The 24,707-nt window shown below is 49.0% G+C and overlaps 1 protein-coding gene across 3 annotated transcripts in view; it reads right to left on the reverse strand.

Annotated features, from left to right (window-relative positions):
* TMEM63B (transmembrane protein 63B) overlaps positions 1-24,662 on the reverse strand; it is a 91,815-nt gene extending 67,153 nt beyond the window's left edge. For 2 of the 3 annotated variants that reach the window (XM_054021936.1, XM_054021933.1), the window contains exon 1: positions 24,490-24,662. The gene's annotated coding sequence lies outside the window, so the exon portion shown is untranslated. Of the gene's footprint in view, positions 1-2,745; positions 2,863-24,489 lie in introns of those variants that run through there. The other variant, XM_054021935.1, reaches the window with a different exon arrangement.
* Positions 24,663-24,707: the final 45 nt, after the last annotated feature.

Raw genomic sequence — 24,707 nt, forward strand, 5'->3', positions numbered from 1 at the left:
GCCCCAAACAGGCCAGCTTGCGAGAGAGACAAGCCCAGATATCAGCAGGGCCAGAGCCCACAAGGCGAGACCATCCCCCTCCAACCAGCTCCTGGGTTATATATAGTCTGCCACAGTCTGAAATGGAGAAGTACAAGGATCCAGGGGGGAGGGGAAAACCACCTCCAGCCTGGTGGCTTGTTTACCCTCTATTCCTGTCACTTTAATCTTGCCACAGACCTGTGAACAAGAGGCGGGATGGAATTTCATCCCGGCACCCTGCCCTTTCTTACGTCATCACACCGGCATCCCGAGGAATCCCAGAGCACAGAAACAAAGCTGTGCTCCACCAGCCCTCCAAAGACCAGTGGGCACAGCAGCGAGTAGCTGGCTGCCACCCCTGGATGGCAGGGGGCAGAGCATTCCAGCCCAGTTGGTGAACGCCTTGAGCCAGGCGCAGGCCTGGTGTGAGTAAATCCACTGGAGCACGACTTCACTGAATTCAAGTGGGACAAACTACAGTAAGCCAGATCCAGCCCTGGTATCTGCATCATGAGAAGTACGGTATGTGGATGTGAGGGGTAGAATTACAGATCCAGATAAAACACCTGTTCGGTCCGTCTAGCAAATACCCCTAGGCCCAGGGAAGGAGGGCTACCTATAGTCTATTCCCCCATTCAGTTTGTTTGTTAAAACTGAAGGATTTCCACCCTTTCCCTGCTCAGATTGCTACACAGCTGCAGAGATGTCAGCATTAGGAATACTACAGACATCCAGCCTACACTTCCTTCTGCTAGGTTTTATTCCATTACCCTTAGTTCTACCTTCCTGGGCCTCTAAACAAACCTGCTGCCCCTTGGGCACAGCAGGCATTGAGCCAAGCTGTTTGCCCTCAGTTCTTTCCTCCCGAGGAGCAGAACCTTTATCACCCATCTTCTAACTCCCTCTCATGTTCTGTACCTGGCAGTTTTCTAGCTCTAGGGGCCCAGAAATGATTCCACGCCTGATCTCACTAGGGCTGTACAGAGAGAAGCTAGCGCCTCTCCAGCCTGGGATAACACTAAGCGCAGTATCCCACGGGTGCCTGCACCAGAACCACAAAGAGATTGGGCATCACCTCCAGGCATTACTAGCCAAGCTGCAGCTCTGTGCATTGGGGCATGCAGCTCTCTACCCCATTACACAATTGTGTCCATCATCCGCAGTGTTCCAAGCGCCTCCTAATTTAGCATCAGCTGCCCCTTTAATAGACATGTACTGCCTCCCAGATCTCTAGCTTGAAAGAAAAGCACAGTGGCCTCCAGATCAAGGCACAGCACTGGGAGCCAGGAACTGCTGAATTCTTCTGCTACTGAAGCACTGTGGCACCTTGGGCAAGTCACCTGATTTTTCAGAGGTGCTAATCACCTGCAGCTCCCATCGAGCTCATCTGGAGCTGTGGGTGCTCAGCACTTCTGAAAGCCAGACCCTTAATCTCTTTGTTGATCAGTTTCCCGACCTCTAAGAGCGAGAGAATAACACTTATTCCTGCCTCTCAGGAGGCGGCTAGCATTCAGATTGGTGCATACAGTGCTTAGGAGATGAAAAGTGTTACATGAAACGTTAAATAAGAACAGACTCAACATTGAACTCTGCGGCCCCCACGAGACACCTCCCCACAGCTCAGTTTGGGGACTGACTTTGGCTTCTAGGGGTACATCTACACTTCAATTAAACAGCAGTGGCTGGCCCACGTCAGCGGGGCCATGCCATCTTCTCAATGGGGGAGGGTCCCAGAGCCCAGGCTCCCGCCCAAGCCTGAATGTCTACACTGCAAATGTACAGCCCCGCAGCCTGAGCTCGGCAAGCCCAAGCCAGCCGATGTGGGTCAGCTGCAGGTGTTTTATTGCAGTGTAGACATACCCTCAGGGTCCTGAGCTTGGCACCATGCTGGATGCTTGGAAGTGGTCCCTCGTGTTTCAGAGCACACAATGCTTTTGAACTGGATGCCTAGATCACAGCCTCAAAGGCCATCCAGGTGAACTCATCAATGCCTACGCCTGGCTCTTCCCAGAAGCCCATCTGCTCACACTCCCTTGGATATCCGAGTCCCATCGTCCGATCATGCTGGGCCCATCTTTAGGACCCTGCACTTAGCTGTCCCTCTTAGTGAAAGCTAATGCCCTCCTGCTTGACAACAGCCAGAAATGTTCCACTCAGTTATTATCCTGTAATGGATCCCCTGGCTCCGTTCCCCCTCTGTGCTTCCTGGAGTCACTCCTCCCCCCCCCCTCACCATGTTGTTTGGCTGCTGGCTCAGAACCCTTGCAAGAAAAAGGATGTTCTCCTAAGGGGGAGGTCAAATCAATTTCTGGGCCTCAGACCTCTTCCTGCAGGCACCACGACAGTGGGGCGAGCAACTCCATTAGAAGGCCTTGTACGTGGGTTGGAAGTTTGCTCAGGGCTGAGCTTGCAGCACAGGGCCCTGGCTGAGGAGCCCACATTAAAGATATACATTCTTGTACCAAACGACTCCAGTCTGCTCACAACAAGGGTTAGAGGATGGCACCGGGGAGGACACAGTGAAGGGAGAACACAGCATATACAAAGGACCTGGCTGGATTTTCTGCCCCCAAATAACCTTCACCTCCCTCCATGCTGTGCGAACAACAAGCAGAGCAGAGCAGAGCACACATCTTGGGAGAACAGGAGCAAGCTCCAAGCCGAGAGGCTGCCTCTACAAATTGATCCCCAGCTCTCCACATTGAGCCCAATGTTCTCTCTTACCTTGGGGAGCGGGAAGAACCTCACTGCCCCTGGAGGAGTTCAAGCCCTCGCAGAGCGGCCCTCCATTTAGTCCTCGCTCCCAGTAAGCTTCCCCAGGGTTTCACTTTGCAGCTCTTCTGGATGAAAGACGTCCTGACTGTTTTCATACATGTCCTTCCCCTCTGCCCCACCCACCCCCTGCAGCCGAGTCATTCCCCCACCCCCTCATTCACGTGCTCATCCACTCACCTCCTCCCACCCTCAGAAATCCTAAAATGCTAAGTCATGGATGTTTGCAGAGCTACCGAATGTGACAGTCAAGTAACCCACAAGCCCCACACAATTCTGGGTATCGCTTTGCAGAAATTCCCCATTCATCAGAGAAACTCATGGCTATTTATTCACCAGCTACAAAAGCCTCTGTTCCTGCAACAGCTCAGGCTCGCAGTGGAAGTGACAGAGGTATCTCTAGGGCTTAGATCACATAGGTTTAGAGTTCAGTGGGTAAACAGCATGGGTTTGTGGCAAATGAATTCAGGAGAGTCAGTGGTTCTATTTCTAATCCTGCCACTGACTCATTGTGTGACCTTGGGCAAGTCACTGCCCCCTCTCTGTTCCTCAGTTTCCCCTCTGTCAAATAGCCCTCCTCCCCAGGGTGTTATGAGGTTAACATGTTAGTAGAACACCCTGTGATTCTCAGATGGAAGGTGCTAAATAAGGATAATAGCAGGTTTCATCGGCAGATCTCAAAGTGCTTGCCAATCTTTTAATGTATTTATCCTCATACCATCCCCGTGAGATAGGGCAGTGCTATTATCCCCATTATACAGATGGGGAGCTGAGGCACAGAGACACAGTGAAGTGACATCCCCAAGGTCACACAGGAAGTCTGCGGCGGAGCAGGGAGTTGATCCCTGGTCTCCAAGACCTACGCTAGTGCCCTAGCCCCCGAGCCATCCTTTTGCTAAAGGCAGACAAAGGGTTATTATTTCAGACGGTGGTAAACCAGGGCGTGACAAATCACTAGGAACCTGCCCTACGGTGTCCTGACAGCTCTGCAAGTGGTGGGGGTGAGGCTTGTGCCTGCGGCTCTGCTGACCTTCCTCCTGCCCAGGCTCCCAGATGCCGTGAGTGGGGATTCTCGGAGAGTCGAAGGGTGCGTCTACACTACAGTGGCTACGGCAGCACAGCTACAGTGTGGCAGCTCTTGCTGCAGAAAGCGTCTATGCTACAGCATCGACGGAAGGGGTTTTTCCATTGCTGTAGCTAACCCACCTCGCTGAGAGACGGTAGCGAGGCTGATGGAAGAATTCTTCCCTGGATCTAGCTGCATCTACAGTGAGGGGGTTAGATCGCCTGAACTATATTGTACAGGCTGTGCAAATGTTCACAACCCTGAGCAATGTAACTAGGTCGATCTAATTTGCAGGTGTAGACCAGGCCCTACCCTCTCCCAGCCTCCACACTTTTGGATCCTCCTCTGTTATGAATAGCACCTGCCTCTGCTGCTGCTCAGAGCTTGTCAAGCTGCAGGATTACAAGGAACTTGGTTCTGATCAGTTTCACAGCGGCCTGCAAGATTCTGAATGGCTGCCATGAAACTGACCAGAGTGCACTTCCTGCTCTTGCTGCATAGGTTTAGCTCTGACAGCAGGGAGACTCTGGAATGACCTGTCTGCAGGCAACGTGGCACCTTTGGAACGTTTTCTTTGTAAACTTGAGGATTGAAAGGTTAATTTTTTGAAAAGACAAAAGCTTAGCGTCTTCAGAAATTGATAGCTTAGGTACTCTCCACCCAGACTTTAACTCGTTAGGGGAAGTTGGCAAGTGGCGTTTTCAAGCCCTGAGGTAAGCCGTACTCCCCACTGATACTACGGCTATACTACATCTTAGGTCGATATAACTTATGTCACTCAGGGGTGCAAATAAGCCATCCCCCGAGCGATGTAGGTTACACTGACCTAAGCACCAGTGTGGACACTGCTGTGTTGGAGGGAGAGCATCTGCACTAGAAGCACTACAGTGGCACAGCTGCATCGGTGCTGCTGTGTAGCCATAGCCTAAGTGAATTTAAGTGGTAGTTTGAATGAGCTGGCGCACATGTACACACCACACACACGTATGTGGGAGGCTGGCTTGACTGTTTAGCGCTGCAAGGAATATTTACAGTCCCCAAATGTGGCCAAGAAGCAGCTCTCACTCAAAAGCAACCAAGTCCTGCCCTACACATGTGATAGCTTGGGGAAAATGAAACTTTACTGTACACGCTGAGCTACAGTATATACCCCCCAGATATTCCTATAGCCTTCCTAATAGGTCAGCTTCTACTAGAATGGCAGGTGTCACCCACTTGTAGCAAGACAGCTACAGTGCTGCAGGAAGTGACTTTGCCTAATAGGAATTTGCTTCAGATGGCCAATTAAGAATCACTATCAGTCTGCACCCTGACACCACCTCCTCTTCTCTCCTGCTGCTGCCTGACCCCTCTTTCTCTCTCCCCCACACACCTAGTTAAGAGGAGACAGACAGGAGGTCACAGAGGGGCTCCCCATTCAGCTCTAAGAGTTCCACTGGCTGCATTATTCACTTATGAGACCCAAGCAGATCCACCCAGAATGACAATGCACCAACTTCATAAACTATTTGATTGGCTTTGTGGAAAGGGAGGATGTGGGAAGTACCTTCACAGTGCAATCAGGGCAAAGAACTGGCAGCTGGCTGAGGATACATGAATGATAGGGATACTTCTTCCATAACGTAGGGCGCATGGGCATATTTCTCCCCTCATGTAGAGGGAAGAACTACTCATGTGAGTAGAACTCAGACACATTATGAGCCCAAACCAAAAGCCACTAAAGTCAATGGGAGCTATACGTCCATGCCCTACGCTTCATATTTCATTCTTCTCTAGGACTATATCTGATGTTTAACAGTTAATTCAAATAAGTAAGGTGCAAAGTACGCTTAGAATCAGGAAAGCAACTGATACACCTCATGGAAGTGCTACCTTTGTTATTTCTCAGCAACATCTCCTCCATCTTGCTGACACATCTTGCTGCTGTTTTACCAGGCAAAAAAGAGTCAGGCCTGCTCTCCCATAGCTGTATTGGCTCCCCAGGAGTAAAACCTGTTTGTGTCAGCAAAGCAAGCGGCTGTGACTCAAAGGCAAGTGAGGTGCAGAGATGTTGAGTAAGAAGGGGCCAACTGCTTCTCTTGCCACAAATGCCAACAGCAATTCTTAGTGGAGGGGTCTCAGGCCTGGGGTTCTCTCCTGCTGGGATTACTCGGGGTGGGAGGAATTTTGCAGAACAAATGCTGACAGCAGATAGCTCTGAAATGCCATTTGTAAGGGAGGGGGACATACCAAGCAAAACTTCCCAAACTCACTTCAAACCCAACCAGCAGTTTATTCAGAGTGGATAAGATTCACCCCATGTAGAGGCTCAGCACTGTACAACCAAGTGATGCATAGATTTTGTGGTGGCCCTCTGCACGGGGTACATCTCATGTACTAAGAATTGCTTCTTGCCATGGGAACTCACAGGGCCTTGTTCCAAGCCCATGGGGGCAGCAGTTTTGTGATCATACAAAGGTGGAGGATAACAATGCAGGTGTATGCAAGCTGTACACGTGTGTAGGTGCCTCTAGGGGAGGCGAACATCAGGTACAGGGCAAGTGCACATGTGTTGGAGTGGGTGGTGGAGAACTGCAGTGAATCTACCCCAAAACTAAATCAAATCCTTACTTGTCCCACTATAAAGGGTTAATAAGAGATTACTTCTGGATTTAAGCTGGTACAGCTCCCCAGGGGAAAAAAAAATGGAGCTTTTATAGAACAGGTAGGCAGGGAGAAGTCATCAGGAGCAATCTGCACTCTGTAAATAATCCATGAATAACAGCTAGGGAGGTACAAGGTCAGGTTGCTCTGAAACACTAGGGCTGTGTGGGAGGTAATTAGAGGCTGTTTGGGGACTATTGATGCGGACAGGAGGGGGTTAATCCCCTCCCCAAGTGGTGGTAGACAGAAGAATCCTTCTGTCGACCTAGCGCTAGCTACACCAAAAGTTAAGGTGCTGGAACTATGAGCAGTGTGGATTTTTGAGCTGGATCAACTTAACTGTTATAGTTTAGACCTGGCCCAAGTCTGGGTGTTTCCAGCACATTCATCCAGGCCAACATTCCTTTTCTTTGTTATTAGATCATCATCACTGGTTTTATAGATGGGTATAAAACCAACCCAGTTAATTCCCCTATCCCTTTCCCCAACTGCAACACTGCATATGAAACATGCACAGCATTTTATAGAACACAGAAAAGATACTGAGCTGCCTATAATCGTATTACTTCTCCATCAATAACAGTCCTTCTTTTAGATCTATGGAGCAGCCTTTCCTATTAGGGTGACCAGACAGCAAGTGTGAAAAATCAGGACAGGGGTGTTGGGGGGGGGGGTCGTAATAGGAGCCTATATAAGAAAAAGACCCAAAAATCAGGACTGTCCCTATAAAATTGGGACATCTGGTCACCCTATTTCCTATAGATCTTTAAAATGGGCTCCATAGAACTGCACATATCCTACATTTTTGTTAACCCATCTTTACCAACCCCCGTCTGGCTTATGCACTGCTAAACAATCTACTGAATGTGATCATCCTATTTGTATAAATGTATCACTCTTATATTTCATATTTCTAGTTTCAGATACAACTCTGAGGGCCTATTGTAACTATGCAAAGTGTGGGCCATTAATGGTGGTTTGGAATCTTGATGACTCCCATTAACCAGGACCATTGTCTGCAGAGGGCTCTGTTTTACCTGTGAGTGTGTGTGCTAGCAAGTGGCTAATGAAGTCTTGCAGTGACATGTGATCATGTCACCTGAACTGGAATCCATCTTTAACCTGGTGCTTTTCCAGTTGGGGGTGGTGGTGGTGGGGGGGAGAACCCAGAGGGACAAAGGGTTCCCGCCTTATGCAAAAATATATATAAAGGGGTGGAAGAAAACAAAGAGAGAGAGGAGCCATCATGAAGAATCCCCTAGCTATCACCTAAGCTGGAACAAGAGCTGTACCGGGGAAAGAATTGTGCCCAGCCCTGGAAGCTGTCCAGTCTGAGGAAAAAAAAACTTACTGAAGCATCTCTAAGGGTGAAATTATCTGTATTTAGTTCAATTAGACATAGATTTGCGCATTTTATTTTATTTTACTTGGTGACTTACTTTGTTCTGTCTGTTACTACTTGGAACCACTTAAATCCTACTTTCTGTATTTAATAAAATCACTTTTTAATTATTAATTAACAGAGTATGTATTAATACCTGGGGGAGCAAACAACTGTGCATATCTCTCTATCAGTGTTATAGAGGGTGAACAATTTATGAGTTTGCCCTGCATAAGCTTTATGCAGGGTAAAACGGATTTATTTGGGTTTAGACCCCATTGGGAGTTGGGCATCTGAGTGCTAAAGACAAGCACACTTCTGTGAGCTGTTTTCAGGTAAACCTGCAGCTTTGGGGCAAGTAATTCAGACCCTGGGTCTGTGTTGGAGCAGACGGGAGTGTCTGGCTCAGCAAAACAGAGTGCTGAAGTCCTGAGCTGGCAGGGAAAACAGGAGCAGAGGTAGTCTTGGTACACTAGGTAGCAGCTCCCAAGGGAGCTTCTGTAATCCAACCCGTCACAGCCTCTAGACACAACCTAATTTAAATGTCAGAGAACACATAACGCGTTACACTGAGCAAGGTACACATATGGCAGTAAGAAGAGGTTCTATACATACAATAGGAGCACGAGAAAGACGAAGGAAAGTGTAGGTCCGCTACTTAGTGGGGAAGGGGAGCTAACAACAGATGACATGAAGAAGGCTGAAGCGTTCAATGCACATTTTGCTTCAGTTAACTCTTCACTAAAAAAGTTAATTGTGTTTAAGCATCTGGTCACAATTAACATTAACAAGCGGGGGAAGCAACACAAGCCAGAATAGGGGAAGAACAGGTTAAAGAATATTTGGATAAGTTAAATGTATTCAAGTCAGCAGGGCCTAATGAAGGTCACCCTAAGGTACTTAAGGGGAACTAGCTGAAGCAATCTCTGAACCATTATCGATTATGGGAACACAGAGGATCCGGGGAATTATAAACCAGTCAGCCTAACTTTAATACCTGGAAAGATGCTGGAACAAATTATTAAACAATCAATTTGTAAGCATCTAAAGGATAATAGGGTAATAAGTACTGGCCAACATGGATTTGTCAAAAACAAATTGTGCCAAACCAACCTAATCTATTTCTCAGCATTACTGACCTAGTGGACAGAGAGGAGAAGCAGTACATGTGAATGAACTTGATGTTAGTACGTTTTTTTGACACATTCTCATAAGCAAACTAGGGAAATCTTGTCTAGATGAAAGTACTATAAGGTTGGTCCACAACTGGTTGAAAGGCCATACTCAAAGAGTAGTTATCAGTGGTTTGCTGTCAAACTGGAGAGATGTATCTAGTGGGGTCCTGCAGGTCTATTCTGGGTCTGTACTATACAATATTTTCATTAATGAGTAAAGTAATGGAGTGGGGAGTATGCTTATAAAATTTGTATGGCACTCCAAGCTAGGCGAGGTTGCAAGTACTTTGGAGGACAGGATTAGAATTCAAAATGACCTGAACAAATTTGAGAACTGATCTGAAATCAACAAGATGAAATTCAATAAAGACAAGTGCAAAGTAATTAGGAAGGAAAAAAATCAAATGCAAAAAATACAAAATGGAGAAAAACTGGTTAGGAGGTAGTGCTGCTAAAGAGATATGGGGGTTATAGTGGATCACAAATTGAATATATGAGTCAGTGTGATGCAGTTGCAAAAAAAGCTAATATTCTGGGATGGATTAACGGAAAGGTCACTTGTAAGACATGGGAGATAACTGTTCTGCTCTACTCAGCACTGGTGAGGCTTCAGCTGAAATATTGTGCCCAGTTCTGGGCACCACACTTCAAGAAAGATGTGGACAAATTGGAGAGAATCCAGGGGAGAGCAGCAAAAATGATAAAAGGTTTAGAAAACTTGATCTATAAGGAAAAGCTAAAAAGAAACTCGGCATGTTTAGTCTTGAGACGAGACATCTGAGGGGGGACCCAAGAACAACCTTCAAATAAGTTAAGGGCTATTATAAAGAGGACAGGAATCAATTGTCCTCCATGCCCACTGAAGGTAGAACAAGAAGTAATGGGCTTAATCTGCAGCAAGGGAGATGTAGGTTAGATATTAGGAGAAACCTTCTAACTAAAAGGTTAGTTAGGCACTGGTCTAGGTTATTAAGGGAGCAGGGCTGGCTCCAACTTTTTTGCCGCCCCAAGCAGCAAAAAAAAAAGTGCCGCCCCATTGTAACCCCGCCCCAGCGCCACCCCGCCCTGCCGAACCCCCCCCCCACTGAGTGCTGCGCCGCCGAAACCCCCCCCGCTGAGCACCGCGCCGCCAAACAGCCCCTGCCCCCTGTCGCGCTGCCGAACACCCCCCCACCGAGCTGCTGAACTGCCGAACACCCCGCCCCTGCGGAGCGCAGCACTGCTGAAGCCCCCCGCGCGGAGCACCACCAAAACCCCCGCAGAGCGCCACGCTGCTGAACAGCCCTCGCACGGAGCGCTGCCAAACCCCTCCCCATGGAGCGCCGCGCTGCTGAACACCCCCGCCGAGCTGCTGAACCCCCACTGAACACCCCCCTCCCCCGTGGAGCGCCACACTGCTGAAGCCCCCCGCGTGGCACGCTGCCAAAACCCCTGCGGAGCACCATGCTGCTGAACACCCCCGCCGAGCTGTGAACCCCCGCCGAGCACCGCGCCGCTCCCCCCTCCCCCGTGACCCCAAGATTGGCCGCCCCTTACCAGGTGCCGCCCCAAGCACGAGCTTGGTTGGCTGGTGCCTGGAGCCCGCCCTGTAAGGGAGGTTGCAGAATCCCCATCTTTGGAAGTTTTAAAGAACAGGTTAGCAAACACCTATCAGGAACGGTCTAGGATTTAGGTATAGTTGATCCTGCCTCAGCATGTGATGGGGATAAGGGGGTGTCTGTGTGGACTAAATGACCTCTCAAGGTCCCTTCCTTTCTAGGATTCTATTCTTATATCTTCTGAGTTGCAAAGCTGCTTCAAGGACACTCCTGCTTTATCCTGACATGATCATAGGATTAATTTGTTATCACTGTGCTCGGAGAGATCCACATTGCTATTTCACAAGACACTCCCTTTGGACATACTCACTCTACCCCCGACAATTACATCTGATACCTCCTGGAATACTGATCTTCCAAAAAGGACACAAGAATGTTTTTTGCAGTTACTGCCCATAAGTCAAAATTTTATTTCCACTAAAATAATGGAACAAAGATTCAAAGGAAAAAAATAAATAATTAACCACTGGGGGAAGGGAGGGCCGGAGTTTCAGAAATATAAATAAGCACCCAACTCCTACTGACTTTCAAAACAGGAGTCAAGAGTCTAATTGGACTTTGTAAATCCCCTCCCTTCCCACAGAGGATAATGAAATATGCCTTGATACTAAAGCGCACCATGAGCAATAGGCAGCATGGATTTATCTATGATAAATCTTGCCAGTCAAACGGGATCACATTTTATTTTGAATAGTATTAAAGTGTTAGTGGACAAAGGGAAAGTTGCACCTGTAATATAGCTGGAGTTTAATAGAGCATTTGCGGCAACATTTCAACAGATTTCACTCTCAATATTAATTCAAACAGGCTTGAGTAGGAACTCTGTTGCGTACACTGCAAACTAGACCCTAAACAAAGGGGAGCTATAAATGACGAGATACTGAATTGAGGATTGTGGTCTAGCGGGGGTTGCAGGGATCCACGTTCAGTTTGGTTTCATCTGACTTCACTAGCGATCTAGAAGACTAGCTTGGTGTGTGTTGGGAAGGTGGTACGTGCAGTACTGGGACCTGTGTTGGCTGCTCTCACAGATGCCATGGAGATGGGCACACTACAGAAACCTAGAGAGCTGGAATGTAGGTGGGTAGGACTGCAAACACCGCGAGGTATGGAGAAGGTGTGTGTGTAAAAGGAGTGAACATTGCAGAACAATCCTGGATGGACAGAGAGCAGAGCTGCCTGGATTGAAGGAGCCACCATGCCTGTACCTCCCATCTGATGACTCAACAGTAACAATGGGCAAGGGAATTTGGCTGAGAGGGAAGCAGACAGTGAGGCAGTTGCCTCAGGAAGAGAGGAGGGACTCTTGCTGGAGCTGGAGGGACTTCCTGACCAATTACTTCCCCCTCTTCCTGCTGTGTGTTCCTGTGAGAACAAGGAGGTTCAATGGGTAGCAGAGAGGGGAATTACAGGACATTCTCCCTCCGCCTGCTAGCCTAGGAGCTAAGTCACGTGCCCCAGTACATTGGGCTCAGCAGGGAGGTGTCCAGCAGATTACAGAAACCAGGCTACATTCTGGATGGTGAGGTGACACTTCCTGTGCAGGACCAACCAGCCCTGATGCAGAAGGGCTCAGCATGGGGAAGCAAACCCTCCCCCCAGCCTTTGTTCCCACAGGCTTCATTTTCTTATACATACACACACAAAGCTGTTAGGGGTATAGAAAGGAAAGTAACTCAGTCCTGGCCCCTTGGCATGTGAGTCTCACCAGCTTACTTCCCTTTGACTCACGGACAGTGTGTTAATTACATGTCAGTAAGTGGGTCTTAGAGCTCGTCTACACGAGCCAGTCACTTATTTCACCTAAGGTGTGAATTTACACCAATATAGTTAAAGCAGTGCAATCCCCTGTGTGGACACACTCATTTTGGTTTTAGAATGGCTTTTTTGGGACTAAGCAAACTCTAAATAAACCAGTCTTAATCTGAAATAAGAATGTCCACACAGGGGATTGCACCAGTTTAACTAAACCAATGCAAGTCTGTGTGTCACCGAGGCCATAGTCTTAGGGAGTCCAAAAGCTCCTCAACAAGCATAAGTTACACACGTGGGGGGGGGGGGGGGAGGGGAAGGGATGTTAGTTACACTAATTTCAGCTCACCTTTGTATCTCCATAGCCCACCAGTTTTGCATGGAAGGAGACAGTCTCAGATAAAGGGATGCCTAGATATTGTGGACAGAGGCAGAGGCAGCAGAGCCCTTTGGGATCTGAAAATACCTGCACCTTTGGTGAAATAGCCTGAGATGGTAGCAGGAGGATTGCCAAAGCCAGATATAGTAACATTTCCATGGGAGTTTCCATCAGGTTCTAGCCCCAGCCAGTGAATACAATACCTTGGTGACTATTTCACAGTGCAATAAACATCGGCCTGTTGCCATCTGAGTTTCCCCTCTGCAAGGGAGTCCAGTGGTGAGCCCAGAGTTCCGATTTTGCTCACTGACTTTGAGAGGCTGCTGGGGTGATTCAGGGACAGTGACCATTCAAGATGGACCAGCACATGATCCTCTCTTCTGTTGGCACTGGAGTTTTCAAACTTCACCCAACCTAGAGCTGCAGCAGGAGAGGAGCAAATTGGAGCTGCCTTCCTTCTCAACACATAGTTGGTCACCAGAGACTACAGAGAGCAGCATGCAATGCTCTCTCTTGATCCAAGCAGCCTGGCCGTATTGCATGTTGGGACACATGGTCTTCAGAGATCACATCTCAGACGGGCAACCATGTGCCGCCACATTGCTTGAGAGTCACACTCCACCCTCTGCTGGCACAGCCAGCAAACCTGCAACTGGGACGGCAGGTGAACGCAGCTATTCACGGATCCCTTGCAATCATGGCAGGGCTGCTTTGTTCAGCAGGAGCCAGAACCGTGGCTGATAAAGAGTCTGTAGGTTCCCAGCTCCTCCACCTCCAAGAAAGGATCCCTGGAGATCCTCACATCTGCAGACTCCTTTCAGGGAAGAGGAGGGGCTCACAACTGGCGAACACATCACAGAGAATCAGGGAGAAAAGAAGAGGCTGAAACGTAACCAACAGAGCACATCCAATACGAGAGCATGTGGGGCTAGCCTGGGGAGGGTGGTTGTTTCAGGGAGAGATCAGATCAGTAGCACTGAGGTTGAACAGACAGAGAACAGGAATCTCGCTATCCAAGGGTTCAATGCAGGAGCAGAGAGGTCCACACAGGTCACTTCTCGGGGGGGGGGGGGCTAGAGGGGAGGGGAGTAGGAAGAAGAGACTTGATTGAGATCATTGTACTGAATGATCATAGAGCAGCTGCTCTGTACCTGGAGCTTTCAGAAATAAACACTGGCTGCAGCTCTACTGTCCTCTGGTGCTGATGCAACAAGCCTTTGGGATCATGGCCATGCACAATGCCCAAGGAAGAGCATCCCCTTCCCCTAAGGTAGTGACACTAGCACTTCCCAGAACAGACCTCACAAGTGGGGCTCCTCTAAACTCATTCATACCTGAGTAAGAGGCTGGTGGGGGGAAAATGAGGGAGGAGGAAGGCAGGGGTATCTCTGTGGATCTGGGGAAGAGCAGGAATAAATCTTCAAGCACCGCCTGCTAGGTTTGTGGGAGGCGGTATGATGGGGTGCATGTAAAGAGGAATTATGGAGCAGAGAGGAATTAACATGGTATGTTACAGGATGGAGAACAAAATTCTGCACTTTACACTGTGGGTCATGGGTTCCCTGCTGCTAATTTGCATTGAAACAGGTAGCTGATGCCCAGACTAACTCTGGGACAAGAACAAGTTGAGAAGGGGGCTCCAGGCTGGAGCAGGGGGTTGGGGTCCAAGGGGATGAGGACTCCGGCTGGGGGTATGGGCTCTGGGGTGGGGATGGGGATGAGGGACTCAGGGTGCAGGAGAGGGCTCAGGGCTGAGGCAGGGTGTTGGGTGAGGTGTGGTGTCCCGGCAGTGCTTACCGCAGCTCCCAGGAAGCGGCTCCCAGGTCCCTGCAGCACCTAGGTACATGGGCAGCCAGGGAGGCTCCGTGCACTGCCCTCCTGCCCGCAGGCACCACCCCTGCAGCTCCCATTGGTCGCAGCGTGTGGAGCCTCCCTGGCAGCCCATGCACTTAAGGGACCTGATGGCTGCTTCTGGGAGCAGTGCGGAGCCAGGGCAGGCAGGGAGCCTGCCTTAGCCTCAGGCCCCCACCGTGGTGCTGACCAGACTTTTAACAGCCCCGACCGGCGCCGCCAGGGTCCCTTTTCGACCGGAATGAATACCTGGCAATCCTAAGCTTAATTGACTCAGTAACTCCTGTTCTTTTGGGGGGGGGGGGGGGAGGGGGGAAAGGATGCTTCCATGGGGTAACTTTAGCACCTTGTCCCCAGTAAAGCCCTCTATACCGCATTTGCACTTCTACTCATGCTCAGCGCTGCACTGCTGGGAAGTTTCAGGTCCCCTTTCTGCAAGTGTACACAAGCCTGAAAGGGAAAGCTTTTCTTGAAGCCACACCATCAACCAGTCCAATTCCCTGAGCTGCAGTATCTCCATTGTCTCAGATCAGAGCTCTGAATGTACGGTCCCCACCCACTGAGGTGGGGATGGGTGGGCCCATTCAGCCGGGGCACTGAAATGCATTCCTCCTGCCGCCCAGCCCATCCACAAGCCTTTCAGGTACAGCAGAAGGCAGGAGATTCAGCTCTGCACTGACCAGACCTGCTCAGTTTCATGTGGCATCTCAGAGAAAGTGCAGTTGCACCATTAAGAACTGCCACCATCCCGCCCCTGCCCCCCAGCCTCCGAGTCCATCTGGGACTCTGCAGAGCTAGTTCAGGGGTAGAAATCCTGTCCTTTTAATTCCAGCTTTACACAGGCCTTCAGTTTCCTTCCTGTGTCAGCAGATCCTATGTAAAATGCAGAGCAGAAAATATGCATCAAGAATCGGATCCTATTTGTGCTTTTCTCTCCTTGCCCTGGCTATGCCAGCCAGCAGATCACAGGACTGGGCCGAGGGCAAGGAGACCTCCTGCATGGCACACTTTGTGAGCACCAGCCTCCTGCCTCCTCCTAGGCATCCCCAGAAATTCCAGCTGCCATCTGCTCTAACAGCTTCCTGGGAACAGCCTGACCGAATTTTAGATCAGAAACTGGCCAAGGATTTCCCCATCATTTAGTTCCCCACTCCTGATCAGAGTTTCCAGTTCCCTTTAGAAGCTCAACACTGGAGTTTGCTTCCTTAGCAAAGCTTTTTAGGACAGACGCTGCCTGGATTTGTATGCACCATGCAGTACTGAGCAAACAAGGAAATAACAAACCATCCTTCACAAAATGGGCTTGGCTGCAGACCAGTTTGTTATAGGGTCTACTTGTGAGCATGGAGCCAAGCAGGATCGTTTGGGACAACTTGGCGCTGGGGGAGGTGAGGGGTGTCCTCATTGCTGTCAGGACAGCACAGGGGTCCAGGGCTGTGTTTGCTGGCTTGTAACCATAGGGACAGAGATGCCGGCTTGCATGGTTAGCACACATTTTAAAACAAAACATCCAAACTCTTGGGCTGAAACTAGAACAAGGTTACACAGGCCCAGAGGGAAAAGTAGGGCAGATTCTGACCTCTGTCCAGCCAGTTTATTGATTATTTGTCTAATGCCAAGTTGCCCAAGGCACTTCACAGGCAGGAATATGCAAGGCCTTGAAGGGCTAGCATTCAAATGACACAGCTTCCAGATGAGTTAGGGGAAAGGGCTGCAGCAGGATCCCAGGGAGCGACTCTTCCTGCTTAAAGGGGTCCGTCGCACCAAGGGCTTGTGTTTAGATTTGCTCTCATCTGTTTTGTTCCCATGCTTTGGAAGGCAGCTCTACAGTGGATAGGCTTTGACAATACATTTATTAAAGGCCACAGATGCAGTTCAGGGGGTTGTGCTCTCCCAGGACTGCTAACCAGAAAAGGCTGGGGGCAGATTTACCCCAAACTCCAGCAAGCTATGTTGTGGGAGGGGAGGCATCAGATTCCAGAGCTCACTGATCCTTTGATATGCAAACTGGCTTTTGGAGCCGCAATCACTGCTTGCTTGCAATTAATTCAGTGGGGGGAAGGGGCTCCCAAACGGAGGCTGGTAACTAAACAGGGATTGGAAAATAAACAGAAGCCCCAGGGCTGGACATAGTTACATCCAACAGAGCAGATCCCAGTTGTCTTTAGCCGTAACGTGGAGGTGCCACAGACGCTAAAGGCTCACGGTAGGGTTACCATACGTCCGGATTTTCCCAGACATGTCCGGCTTTTTGGGACTCAAATCCCCGTCCGGGGGGGAAATCCCAAAAAGCCGAACATGTCCGGGAAAATCCGGCGCCGCTGGGCCGGGGGCTGGCCCGGGGCCGGCGGTGCTGGGCGGCCGTGGGGTGCGCCGGGCCACCGGGGACCAGCAGTGCCGGGCGGTGCGCCGGGGGCCGTTGGTGCTGGGCCGCCGGGGGGTGTGCCGGGCCGCCGGGGACCGGCGGTGCTGGGCAGACCGGGGGTGCTGGGCGGGCCGGGGGTGCTGGGCGGGCCGGGGGCCCGGGGGCCGGCAGTGCTGGGCGGGCCGGGGGTGGTCGGCCGGGGCCGGCACCGCAGGGCCCGAGCCGACCCAGCCTGGGCCGCGCCTCCTCCCCCCACATCCCCCTTACCTGCTTCAGGCTTCCCGCGAATCAAATGTTCGCGGGAAGCAGGGGAGGGGGCGGAGTTGGGGCGGGGGCAGGGCTGGGGCCCCGTGGAGTGTCCTCCATTTGGAGGCACAAAATATGGTAACCCTAGCTCACGGGGCTCAGGCTGTGGGGCTATAAAACTGCAGTGTAGATGTTTGGGCTCAGGCTGGGTTCTGGGATCCTTCCCCCTCGCAGGGTTCCAGAGACCAGCCTCCAGCCCCAAGCCTCAATGTCCACACTGCCATTTTACAGCCCCAGAGCCCCATGAGCCCAAGTCAGCTGTCAAAGGGCCAACTGTGGGTGTGAATTTCATTGCAATGTAGACATACCGTATGGGCCCCAGCATGCAATGTGCCATCTGGACTGTTTGGATGAAGACAGAGCACTGCATGCTGGGATGTGCACTCTTCCCAGGCTATATTAAAGGTGAAGGTAGCAATATGGTCTGTGGGATGCACTCTATGCATCCGAAGAAGTGAGGTTTTTACTCACGAAAGCTTATGCCCAAATAAATCTGTTAGTCTTTAAGGTGCCACCAGACTCTTTGTTGTTTTTATGGTCTGTGGGAGAATTCCATGAGGCTACCCGCAGCCTGAGGCACTTCAACCTGGCTCCATGAAAGCATAATTAGCACTGGACAAAACTCAGTGCCGCCAATGTTAGGGCTTAATCACAAATCTCACGATATTTGGTGTTTTTCTTAAAGCCCCAGCTCCTGGAGGCAAGTGTTAAGGGGGGAATCTCAGCTCTCTCTTTTTGTAAAAGTCGTCTAGCCTCATGGCTGCAGAGAAAAGCTGGGAAAACGTAAACTGAGGGCACCATGAGGGCTCAGAACCCAACTTTTTAAAAAATTCCATGATTTTTGTACCCGATTCATGATTTTTAGATGATTGAGGTTGGCAATATTGTGTCAAAAGGGAAGAGGTACCAGCATGCAAAGCCCCAGGAGAGATCTCCTGACTACAGAGCTAACAGCCAAAATACTCAGAAAATCCTGTAGTCTCAGTTCTTTCCAAGGTTACTTATTACAACAACAAAACACAGAACATTGTGTAACACAATCTACTCACCAGCCCCCACTGGAGTCTCTCCCCTACCCTCTTCAATGCCTCATTTCCACATAACTTCCACCAGTGCTAACTGGAAGGCTAAGGAAGAATAGACTCCCTCCCTCAGTGACAAGAGAATATTCTTCAGGTTAAAAGGTTCTAGAGGAAAAGGCATTTTCTAGGTAAGACACGAGCTAATTGCAGTCATTAGAGGTAATAGCCTTAATGCTTTGCTATTTCTGGTTTGCATGGAGTCCTCCTGGAGTTACTTACTAGCTGAGTGGCTTGCTCTCTGCATGGATTCTGAAACGTTAGAGAAGGATAAAAAGCTATTAAAGCCCATCTAGTCTAGCCACAGGTCACAAGTTGGGGTTTATCCCTGCAATGTATTCTCAAATGTTTTCTCCAGTCACGGGGTGAGGCATCTGCAGAAGAAGTCAGGATACATTGTCCTAAAGGGGACCAGAACTAACACAAACCACTTGGTCACTATGAGTTACTACTGGAAATGGACATTCCTCCAAACAGTCAATGACCATCCCCACAGATTAAGGTGTGGAACAGACTGCTCCCTGAACCAGAACAGGCAGAGGTGTGTGTGTGTGGGGGGGGTTTCCTGGTACAGCATGTACTGTACATCTAGATCAGTGTTTCCCGGGCACAGACATTCATATCAGCGTTGGGCTTCAGGTCTGTGTAACGGGCACCCTAAGCTCCTCTCCCCCCCCCCCCCCATACACGACTCCAGTGCATTCCTCACAACTTGTCCTCCATTCAGTTGGGAGCTCTGTAACCAGCAATGGACCTTGGGCTGCCCACAGTCCTGTCCCAGATTCTCTGTGTGGCATTTACATCCCTCAGTGGACACGCTTTTGGGTAGGAAGAAGCAACAGGGTCTAGTGCAGTGACACAGCAGCTTGTCCTCCCTGGAGTTGACACCTCCTCATCAATTGTTGGGAGTGAACTACATCCACCCTGATTGTATTGGCCCTGTGAACACTGGTTCTCCACTTGTGAGGTACTCCCTTCTCTTCATGTGTCAGTATACTAATGCCTGCATCTGTAATTCTCACTCTATGCATCTGAAGAATTGGGTTTTTTTACCCACGAAAGCTTATGCCCAAATAAATCTGTTAGTCTTTAAGGTGCCACCGGACTCCTTGTTGTTTTTACTCAGACCTTAGTGGGTCACGAGCCAAATTAGCAATCAATATTACCCATAAGAGCCACGGTGGTGTGAATTTATTGTTTCATTTACTATAATACTGTATATTCGTATTTAAATAGTATGACGGGAAATATTTTTGTTATATATATTATTCTCACAGCAAAATGACTGAGCACGTATTAATATTTTAACAACTACCATTGGTTAATAACATAGTAAAAGTATCCTGTTCGGTTAATAATTAAATCACACCGTGTTTTAATATCATGCTGCAAAGAGCCGCAGGAGACACATTAAAGAGCCACTTGCCGCTCGCGAGCCTCAGTCTGAGTTTCACTGGCCTAGTGGCTGGAGAAGGGGACTGAAGGACAGCAGAGCGAGTCCTAGCCCTAGCTCTGTCTTGATGTACAACTGTGGGCAAGTCCTTTACCCCCCGTGCCTCAGTCTCCCCACTTGCAAGACAGGGATAATATTTAACTACCTTGCAAAGTGCTTCAAGACTCTTGGAGGCTCTAGAAGTGTTATTATCCTCCCCCTAACCTCTACATATCTGCCTGACACTCCTATCTGCCTGCATGCCCCCAATCTTGGCTGACTCCCAAGTTGGCTGTCAGTCTTCACAATGGTGCATTGGGGGAAGAGAGGCAGGTCTCCTAGGTGGCCATGATCCATTCCACACACAAGCTTTATAGAGTAATATCAACATCTCAAATTGCACTTGGAATGGAAGAGGAAGCCACTGGTGTAATGTCCCCTCTGGCTAATACAGCTACATTCTGTGCCAGCCGGTCCTTTCAAGGCCAGCCCCATGCACAGCACAGTAGAACAGTCTCATCCAGAAAGTCAGAGGCAAGGATAAATAAACTAGGGAAATACAGCCCAGATGGAGCTACTATAGCTTCCATGACTGGTTGGAAAAACATTCCCAGAGAGTAGTAACCAGTGGTTCACAGTCAAGCTGGAAGGGCATATCAAGTGGGGGTCCCACAGGGATCAGTTCTGGATCCGTTTCTGTTAAACATCTTCATCAATGATTTAGATAATGGCATAGAGAGTACACCTATAAAGTCTGAGGATGATACCAAGCTGGGAGTGCTCTGGAGGATAGGATTAAAATTCAAAATGATCTGGACAAACTGAAGAAATGGTTTGAAGTAAACAGAATGAAATTCAATAAGGACAAATGCAAAGTACGCCACTTAGGAAAGAACAATCAGTTGCACACATACAAAATGGGGAATGACTGCCTAAGGAGGAGCACTGCGGAAAGGGATCTGGGAGTCATAGTGGATCACAAGCTAAATAGGAGTCAACAGTGTAACACTGTTGCAAAAAAAGCAAGTATCATTCTGGGATGTATTAGCAGGAGTGTTGCAAGCAAGACACAAGAAGTAATTCTTCCACTCTACTCTGCACTGACACAGCCTCAACTGGAGTATTGTGTCCAGTCTGGGCGCCACATTTCAGGAAAGATGTGGACAAACTGCAGAAAGTCCAGGGAAGAGCAACAAAAATGATTAAAGGTCTAGAAACATGACCTATGAGGGAAGATTGAAAAATTGGGTTTGTTTAGTCTGGAGAAGAGAAGATTGAGGGGGGACATGATAACAATTTTCAAGTACATAAAAGGTTGTTACAAGGAGGAGGGAGAAAAATTGTTCTCCTTAACGTCTAAGGACAGGACAAGAAGAAATGGGCTTAAGTTGCAGCAAGTGCGGTTTAGGTTGGACATTAGGAAAAACTTCCTAGTTGTCAGGGTGGTTAAGCACTGAAACAAATTGCTGAGGGAGGTTGTGGAATCTCTATCATTGGAATTTTTTTAAGAGCAGGTTAGACAATCACCTGTCATGGATGGTCTAGATAATATTTAGTCCTGCCATGAGTACAGGGGACTAGACTAGATGACCTCTCAAGGTCCCTTTCAGTCCTACGATGCTATAACTGTGGTGAGTACTCAACAGAGAGACAGATGCCTTACCAGAGATAAATGAAAAAAGGTTCTTTCATTCTGCAGCCATGGTGGTCAGTCAGGGATCCAAAAGCACCCACAGATTGAAAACCTCCCTCAGTGAAGGGGCAAGAGCTACCTCCACACTACTGACACTACCATCATCTGTCCTACCTGGGCTGAGCTTCAGCCCACTCACTTTCATCCAAGTCCAGGGGCTGAGACAGGAAGGACAGTGCATTGTACAGGCCTTTTGCCTGTCACTAGGAGGAGGTCACCAGCCAATGAGACCAAGCCTAACAGCTGTTCCTTCAAGGGAAGGAGACACCTTGCCCTCCTGCAGGGAAATGTCAACTATCACAACCAACAAATGGTCCAACACGCCTCTTTTTCATTTTACTAGCTGTCAGGGGCATAGGTACATCATCACATCATTAGACTCCCACTAGTCACAACCGGGTTTGGTCCCTCCAAGTGATATGGAGATGCTATGACCGTCACTTTTGCAATTTATCATCGAGGGGGGTCCTATGGTATAGCTATAGGCATCAGCTTTCATCAGGAATATGGTTTCTTATGTTACAATATTTCTGCAACTAAAAAAGTAAGGTTCCACTGATTACATACATAAATATTTATGCATTCTAACCCCACTACATATAGTCCTGAAACTGTAACCCAAGTCATGCAGGTGCAAGGGTATCCCCATTTGGATCTGACTAGAACGAGGGCCTTAAATTATAAGCTCTTTGAGGCCAAGGTTGTGTTTATTATTTTCTGTTTAAATGGAGCTGGATTAATTAGTTAATTAACTAGTTAATAATACATACTTGACAGTTAGAATCTCCACACAGAAAGGACTGGTACTTAGATAAATGGGGATACCATGTGATTTACATTTTTAAATGTTGATGGCAATAAAATCAAAGAGGCAATTTAAGCCAAAGCCCCAACACTTCTTGTACAGTTCAGCCTGTTAGTAGGACGGAGACACACTGTTGTTAAGAAGGCACTAACTTCAGAACCAATGCCATCAGTACCAAAACTGACAGCCAATCACATTAAAGTTCCAAGAGCCCCACAAGGCTCTTGGATGCTCCATTCATGCCCCTCCCAGTCTTCAACAGCTCCCCTTTTCCCATCCACACCTCCCCGTTATCTTTCAAAAGACCATACACATGTAGGTTATGTTATACTCCAGCGTCAAAAATTTTGTTTTAAAAATATTAAGCCATTTTCCAATACTGTGTGGCCAGAAGGGCCATGAGATGACCCCTAAATACTTTTTTTTATTGCTCACTACAAATTCAAGTTTTTTAGTATTTTGTTTACAATGTCAAAGGAATAAATTGCATCCAGAATGACAAATCTGAACAAAGCTGGGTTTCAACTCCACGCCATTTAATAATACATAATACTGTGCACATATCTGGTAGCGTACATGGCTTAACATTAGCTCATTCATCCCGGGGGGGGGGGGGGGAGGGAGCAGGTCAACACCATGAGATGATGACCCGCATTAGCACACCATGACTTGGAATAAAATTAGATAATGTTGCTGTCATTAATGGAAGGAGGGAGGTTAAAATGCACAATTCTCAAGTCACAACAAACAGGAATGGCAGCAGCTCAGGATTCACACCCCAGCTCTCCTGGTTGCCTCCTTTGCTTTTAAGCCAACTTTTTATTTATAGCAGAGCAGCAGGAGAAACACACCCTGGAAGAAAGTGAGGAGGAGGTGGTGGTGGTGGAGCACTAGTGAAAGGAGAGAAGAGAAAAGGGGTGGGGAGAAGAAGTAAGCAAGTAAATAGCTGAGATCAGTATGCAGCAGATAAAGGGTTTAGCAGGTGTAATCTAGCTTAACTGTACAATAATTTCCTTGCACCCTTGCTTGGGCTGAGAAGAATAGTTGCCCTATAGAGACCAAACCAGACAGAGGAAAGCATCTCTCTGGTGCCTCTGAGTCAGGTCTCTGACAGAGATCTCAGCTGTTTGTTAGCTGCACTCACATTGCCTCAGAGCCTTTTCAGTCCGGCACCATTAAAAGGATCAGGCTGATTGACAGACAACGAGCTACTGGACAGAAGCAAGGAAGCTCTTTAGCTCCCTGAAGATGCAGGGTGGATTCAACTTTGACTGAGGAGGATGATGGTGGATTTTGCCTCCAAAGCCTTGGATCTTCCAGGCCTCTTGGAATACTGTTGCAGTTTGAAGGGCTGCTGCAGAGCCATCTACAAAGAAGAGCCGCTCTGGAGTGGGATTGTAGCATGAAGTAACTCCCCTCAACTACACCTTTCGTCAGGGAGAAGGAGACTGCAGCACCATGAACCAACATCACATCACGCTACCCCACCCCACCCCACCCAAAGGGGAGAACAACAAAGAAGCACTCAGCCTCCTCTTGCCATCTTGATTCTCTCACACACACACAACCTGACAGTGAAACCTGGATCAATCCTAACATCCAGCGTCAATAGCATGAAAATACAACGTTTCCTCCTTGGCGATTTGCTTCTGACATTGGGGGAGAGTCAGGGAACTGCAGAGAGACAGAGCTAGGCCAGGTAAAACAAGAAAAAAAAATCGCTACAAAAATGGTGAATGAGTCATTGTGTTTATTGCGATGAGGCTAGTGTGTGTCAGCGGGCAGCCCTGGATACCCCTGTATTCCCTGCTGGGCTCCGTAAAGGGGAGTGTGTGTGTGTGTGTGTGGGGGGGGGAAATCACACAAGAGGTAAATGGGGCATTTGCAGGAGCCACCTCCCTAGCAATCCCGCTTCCATTGTTCCAGAGGCAGGCAGACTAAGCGACACACACCCCCACACATCTATTGGAAACCGATACTGGAGCGGGGAAGGAGAGAGCCGTTCCCACGGGCAGGAGAGATACACACACACACACACACAGAGGGAGACATTCACATTTCCAGGCTGCCTTGGAGACAGGTCCTTGTAGCTGCTGCTGCAAAGGGGAGAAAGGCGGGGGGCGGAGGGAACGAGCCATTGCAATGCAATGTATGCCAGTCTGCTCACTTACCCCAGTGTCAGACACGGACCGGCTCCCCACTCCTTCTGCTGGACTCCCCAAGGGCTCCAGCTGGCCCCTCCGAAGCAGGGAGGACAGCACCGCACTCCCACACGGAAGGCACCCCTGCCCCACACCAACTAAGTCTCCAGCCACTGCCTGGCTCAGCTGGAAGAACAAGGAACAGGAGGAGGAGGAGACAAGGAGCGCGGGGGGTGTGGCCTCTCCCT

This window comes from Malaclemys terrapin, chromosome 3 (genome assembly GCF_027887155.1).
Source record: "Malaclemys terrapin pileata isolate rMalTer1 chromosome 3, rMalTer1.hap1, whole genome shotgun sequence".
In the NCBI taxonomy this organism is placed as follows: Eukaryota; Metazoa; Chordata; order Testudines; family Emydidae; genus Malaclemys; species Malaclemys terrapin.